General features: G+C 37.8%; 1 non-coding gene across 1 annotated transcript; it reads right to left on the bottom strand.

Annotated features, from left to right (window-relative positions):
• Positions 1-527: 527 nt before the first annotated feature.
• On the bottom strand, positions 528-632 carry LOC115830744. The gene has a single exon (XR_004026295.1). It is a non-coding gene; the product is annotated as a small nucleolar RNA U13 (small nucleolar RNA).
• Positions 633-7,038: the final 6,406 nt, after the last annotated feature.

Raw genomic sequence — 7,038 nt, 5'->3', positions numbered from 1 at the left:
ATGATGGGAGACATCATTGTTGAGAGAATGAGCTTGGTAGTTACCTGAACCTTGGCTTTACCCCCAGACCTGGCCCTTGGTAGTTGTGAGTCTTAAGGCGAAGCTGCCAAACCAGCCTGTTAAGCCCTCCGAGAGCTGTTGTGAGGATTAAATTTGATGATATCTGTAAATCACTTATTATAATTCTTAGCCCAGAATATATCCTCTATAACTTGTTCTCCTGGGTGATATACAATATGAAAGTTATCCTGTGTGATATGCTATATTCAGAAACTCAACATACTCTAAATGTATACATCTAAAATAGAATGTATGATATTTCCCTAGAACTGGCACCCTCACTCAAGTCTCTGTTTTAGTTAGTGGTATCACCTCCCTCCATTTCCTCACCTGAAATCTCAGTGCATGTGGCTTTCCCTCACGTCACTACTCCATATGGAATGCTTTTCATAGCCACCTCCTTTTCTTCAGGGCTGCTTTCCAAGCCCACTCTGACATCACCTGAACTATTCCTTTTTTTTTTTTCATGTCAGATAGGTAAAGTGCCGACGTTGTAACAAGGTTTGAGGAAGGCACAACTCATACATGTGCGTGACAACCCATTCATCACACTTATTAACTAGAAAAAAGATCACTACTCCATTTTTTGCTTTTTCATTTTCCCACAAGGGTGCCAGGTTACCCTCCAGCTACCCAATGTTGACCTCTGAACTTGGAATTAATTTTCCAGAGAATAAAGGTGTTTAACAAAATAAACTTTTTAAATTTCATTTTTAAAAAGTTTTGATTTCCATAGGTTTTGGGGGAACAGGTGGTAGTTGGTTATATGAGTAGGTTCTTGAGTGGTGATCTGTAACATCTTGGTGCACCCATCACCCAAGCAGTATACAATGAACCCGATTTGTAGCCTTTTATCCCTCATCCCCTTCCCACCATTTCCGCCCTCCAAGTCTTCAAAGTCCATTGTATCATTCTTATGCCTTTGCATCCTTTTAGCTTAGCTCCCACCTATGAGTGAGAACGTATGATATTTGGTTGTCCATTCCTGAGTTACTTCACTTAGAATAATAGTCTCTAATCCCATCCAGGTTGCCCTGAATGCTGTTAATTATTTCCTTTTTATGGCTGAGTAGTATTTCATTTTATATATATAATTATATATACATACATATATCTGTGTGTGTATATATATACATACATATATATACACATATATATATACACACACCATAGCCATATAGCTACATATATACCACAGTTTCTTTATGCACTCATTGATTGATGGACATTTGGGTGATAAAATGATCTCTATGTGACATTTTAACTCAGAAGTTTTAGGGTTCTTATTTGTTTTGGGAGTCCACATTACTACTTTTGCCACAAATCTTAAAGTCCAGCTTTAAAGACATTTCCTAATTTAACTACATTTTTTTGAGCAATTGTGCCTTCCCTCCCTTGGTCCTCCCGGTCACCCAGCCGTGCCAATGTCTTCTGTCACATGCTTGCATTGTTCATACACTTTCCTCATTGTTAATTAGCTCCTTTTTCTTCTTGCTGCTCATTCTTTAGGAAACTGACAGGGGAAATTATAAGTAAGAATGAGTGTGATAGATGAAGATGAGAAAATAAAATAAAGTAACATTGAGCTAGGTCTTTTCCTGTGGTCCTGAGGCTTCCTTTCTAACGAATGAGGCCTTCTTGTTCTTATGAAAGGCATTATGACTGCTGGCAGCCCTCTGTTTACATCCTTCAAGGTGTTAAACCCCATGGAGAACCCTAATTGACTCCGATTGGTTCATGAGACTATTGTTGCTGTTGGAAGAATGGTCCAGTCCACTCTGAATGACTAGGCCTGGCCAATGTGTTTTCCAGTTGGTGGTAGGCAGTGGGTTTTGTGGCTATAACCAAAGTGAAAACAGTGTGTTACCAGAAGTGGGAAGGGCTGTTGCACTAACCAAAACAATTGATATTCACTATAGTCTCTATAGGTTCAGTTGACATAATATGTCCCCCCAGTACATGAACATTTACATAAATATACTCATTCATTGATTCAATGACTATAATATGGTCTTGTCTACCTGAGGCAAATGTCCAGCTATTCAGGATTACAGCAGACACAGGTGGATGTCTAGTAAATATCTACACCCCCACCCACCTTTCATAAAGCAGAGTATCTGCTAAGATGCTGCTGCTCAGCCACTACAATTCCCAGCATGAGATTAGCTCCTGTAAAGGGAATATGAATAGAGGTGTTCCACTCCCAAGCCAAGTTGATTAAGAAGCAGATGTGCCTTCTCTATTTTTGCTTTTCCCCTCCCTCAGTTGGAAGCAAAAGTCATGGAACCTTTAGGTGCTGGCAGCACTACACCCCGAGTCATCATGTGGAATGTTATGTGCCGAACATTCCCACTGAATTGTTGTGTAAAGAAAAAATTATGCTTTATTATTAAGTCACCAATGTTTGGGTATTCATCTGCTGACAGCAGCTAGTGTTAACCTAATGAAACTGGAAAAAGCCACATAACGGATATCACTCAGAGAGAAGAAAAAAGTGATTGTATTAAATTGACAATAGCATTGATCTTCTTCCTCAACGCATAATAGAAACTTCCTGAAGGCAGAAACTTTCCCTGTTCTTTTCAATGTTGTATCCCAAATATTAGAACAGCTACTGGCACATAGTAGGTGCTCAGTAAATATTTGTTGATTATTGATGTAGTAGTTTTTTTTAATTGCTGCATGACAAATTACTACAATCATCGTGGCTTAAGCAATACACATTAATTATTTCACAGTTTCCATGGGTGAGGAGTCTGAGAATGGCTGCTATAGCTTGGTGCTTTGCTCAGGATCTCACAAAGCTGCAATCAAGGTATCAGCTGCAGCTAGTGTCTCATCTGAGGCTCAATGACCTCTTCCAAACTCATGCTGGCAGTATTAATTTTCTCAGAGCAGTAGAATCTGTGGTAGCTTACTTCTTCAAAGCCTGTGGGAAAGAGACTTCCTTACCTCTAGACCCTCTTTTCAGTGGGATTTTTACTAGATGAGCTGGTTTAGGTTAGGCTCACCAAGTAAACATCTCCTTTTTAATTAACTTACAGAAAACTGATTATGGACCTTAATTACATCTGAAAAGCCATTGTATTCTTGTCATAAAATGTAAGCTAATCAAAGTAGTGACTATTCTAACATCTTTTCCATGTTTTAGAATATGGAACTTAGAAGCAAGTTCTAGGTTCTGCCCATATTTAAACGAGGTTATTATACAAGGGTTTTACTCATTGTGAGTTATTTTAGAATTCTGCCTACCTCAAAGGACAAAATATTTTGAAAATATGCTTATACTTTAAAATATGGATATAGAACATTATTTTTGAGACAGAATCTTTGCTCTGTTACCCAGGCTGGAGTGCAGTGGCATTATCTCAGCTCACTGCAAACTCTGCCTCCTGGGTTCAAGGGATTCTCCTGTCTCAGCCTCCCGAGTAGCTGGGATTATAGGCATGCAACACCACAGCTAATTTCTTGTATTTTTAGTAGAGATGGAGTTTCACCATGTTGGCCAGGCTGGTCTTGAACTCTTGACCTCAAGTTGATTCACTCACTGTAGCCTCCCAAAGTGCTGAGATTACAGGCGTGAGCCACTGCACCCAGCCTAGAACATTATTATAAAATAGAGATGATGACTACTTGTAAGCTTGGTATAATAAAAATCCAGTATTTTTAAAGGTTTAAATTTAGCAAATGATTTTAAGAAATTAGTAAAATTATGAACAAGTGATAAATATTCAACTGTCTTACATTTTTATGAACCTAGAGTAAACATTATAGCATATTTACATAGAAACATATTCATACTACTGTAAGAATATTCTAATAAGATACAGTTTTACTAAATTATAATTAAAAATTCATGTTCAGAGATAGTCTTCTATAGATACTAGTATCCCAAGTATTTCTAATAGTAGTAGTAGTAGTAATAAAAAGAATAATGGAAACAAAGTATTCTGTTGATGTTTGATATTAATATAGCAGATATAGTAATTATTAAATTATATTTGCTGTGTTGCTGTTAAAACTGGAGAATCTGCCATTTAAAAATTTGCTGGAACTTCATTTCTGATTTCTAGGGTGGAATTTTCTCTTCTCCTCTTTGTGGTGATCCCCCTCTATACTCTGGGAATGTCTGGGTTTGTGGGCTTTTATTCAGACTTAGAGAAAAGCACCTACATGTTCTTCTTGAGAAAGTGTTAAACTCCAGAAAGTAACCCACATGCAGACACTTGAGATGGAGATAATAAATGTTGTCCTTGGTCATTTTGTTTTGATTAAGATTGCCTTTGTTAGCATTATTGTTTCTTCATTTGTGCTTAGGGAATGTCTATGTTTGTGAGTTTTTCTATGCAAGCATGTACTCATAAAATTCTGAAAACAGAAACGAAACTTTGTTGCCTATCTTGGTTCCTTGACAACATGGAAGCTTTCCAATGCTTAACATGCTACACTATGGGAAAAACACAGGTAATTTTGTATTTTGGGATCGTCCTGAAAGGAGCCTAGGGTGAGACCAATGCCTGTGGGTAGGGGGTGGAGTTCTCCCGAAGAAGAATGCATGATCCCCATGAAGCAAGCTGGGGAGAGGTCAATCAAGGGCAGAAACTTGATTGGAAATCAGTCAAGAGATTGGGGACTCCTGGGGGAGTCAGGAGGAAGGAAAAGCTGTTTCTTTTCTTTCTGACCTCAGGGAGTTGGTGTCTAGACTGCAGGAGAAGCTGTATACTGTACTTAGGAAGCTCTCCTTGCCTCTTTGCCAGAAGGTAAGCTGGACTCTGTAAAATGGAGGAGACAAGGAATGGCAGGAAGGTTGATTTTCACCACAGTGAGGCAGGTCAAGATCTAAACAGGAAAAGGTGTCAGGAGATGACAGACATGTGGCTTGGGACTTTGGATTCTAAACGCAACCACAACCAATTTCAAGTTTTCTGTGTGATATTGTTCCCGTCCCTGGTTTCTTTCAGTGAAGTCTTATTAAGCATTACACAGCGCAGTCGTGCTTTAGAGAATTGACGGATGAGCTTACCATTACACTTGCAGTAAAGCTTCTACAGGGGAGAACCACCCGCACCCTGAGACATACATGAAATGAAGCTCAACTCAGAATTGGGGGGCATGGTCCAGCAATAGATGTGGGGTATTCCAAGTGACCGGTGAGTTCCAAAATGTAATTTGAGAGCATGTAACAAATGGAATCAGGATTCCCAGAGGTACTGGGAGAAGGAAACCTCATAAAAGAGTGCCTGTACAAAAGTACATTCGTAACAAAAAAAGTAAAAAGGAAGTGCTACTTTATTTCAAAGTCTTCTGAGGCCTGGAGCATACGCATTAAAATAGTTTTCCTTTGTTCAGCTTTTCTTGTTCTTTATCCAGTTCCTGACAAAGCAAATGTGTTAAATTTCCTACCTGTAGATAGAAACATTTACAGTTTTATCTTTCCAGTGAAGGCCTTGATTACACTTGAGTAAAAGGCAATCGAACAAGAGGAAGAACAGTGATGTTACAGCATACAAAGAATAATAATAACTTAAAATTGGAAATACTTATTTTTATAAATTAATTTCTCAACATATGTTAATACATTACGTGTGTTAATTTTATGTATAAAACAAATCCAGCTGTCCTTACGAATACCTATCAGAATCCTAAACAGTTTGAAAATACCTAATATAATAAAACTATCACAATATCAATTAAAAATTTCTATTTAATTAAAAATTATTATGAAGATACACATATGTTCACAAGCATAAATTTATTTGATTTGGGATTGTGTACATCTACCTTAGATTGAGATAACTTTTAAAAATATTGAATATGAGAAAAGTAATCTAAATAGCAGGCAGAAGAGTTTTATTTCATACCATCTATTCCTTTCTTCCTTCCCTAAAGGATTCTTTGATATCTCCTCCAGGAAAAAAATCAGAAGGAACCTAGAAAAACTTGTCATGCAGTTTAAGGAATGGCTGTGAGGCCAGCCAAAACAGAGTGGAGAAGAAAATGCTTGAATGTAGGGATGTAATGAAAATGATCTGGCTGGTCATAGAAATTGCAGGAGGGATTCTCTCATGAGATGGGAGGTGAAGGATTTCATTTCTAAGCTTCCTTTCAGAACTTAAGATTCTATGAATTTGACACTCTTGTCCACCATTACTTGCTGAATTACACTGGAGTAGGTTTGTTTGTTTAGTTATTAATGTGACTGCCATCTTTGCTTAGCACTCTTCATTCCGTGTGCATTTTTAAACCTTTCTTTTGCTTGACCAAATGCAAATACATGTACTTAGATTCTGCCTACACATCAGCAACACTCAAAAGAAAATACATACTTAATCATGCAGGTGCTTTATCCAACACGACACTAAACATTTGCAAAAAGGTGGGATTCTAAACATTCATATTTTAGGGGACACTGAGTTGTAGCTATGCCGAATATGTGAAAGCACATGGCAGGCCTGTGATTCATTTAATCTTTGAGGATATGAATAACAACAACAAAGAAGTCGGTGATCTGGGCTGCCAATTTCTTGTTTAGTTTTTACTTTCTATGGCTTACAAAAATATTTCTATTTCATTTGACCTCATCATAGAAGGGTAAAATTGGTATTAATAATCTCATTTTATAGACAGGAGAATTGAGGCTTAGGTGATTAAAGCAGCTAGCCTAAGGTGACCTAAGTAGTTAATGATGAAGGAGAACTGATTAATGAGGAAGCAGAGACTTGAATTCAAGTCTTCTGACTTCAGGATTTATTTTTCTTTAGCATCAGGTACTGGTTTTACCTTTCTGGAAAATGGTTTTTAGAGTTTATACCTTAATTATTTTATTTTATTTATTATTTTGTCTTGAGATGGAGTCTCACTCTGTTGTCAAGCTGGAGTTCAGTGGCATGATCTTGGCTCACTGCAACCTCTGACCCCCTGGTTCAAGCGATTCTCCTGCCTCAGGCTTTCGAGTAGCTGGGATTACAGACACGTGCC

Source organism: Nomascus leucogenys, chromosome 16 (genome assembly GCF_006542625.1).
Source record: "Nomascus leucogenys isolate Asia chromosome 16, Asia_NLE_v1, whole genome shotgun sequence".
NCBI classification, from domain to species: Eukaryota; Metazoa; Chordata; class Mammalia; order Primates; family Hylobatidae; genus Nomascus; species Nomascus leucogenys.
Note: the sequence above shows the minus strand (reverse complement) of the source record. Positions and strands in the feature narration are given on the sequence as shown.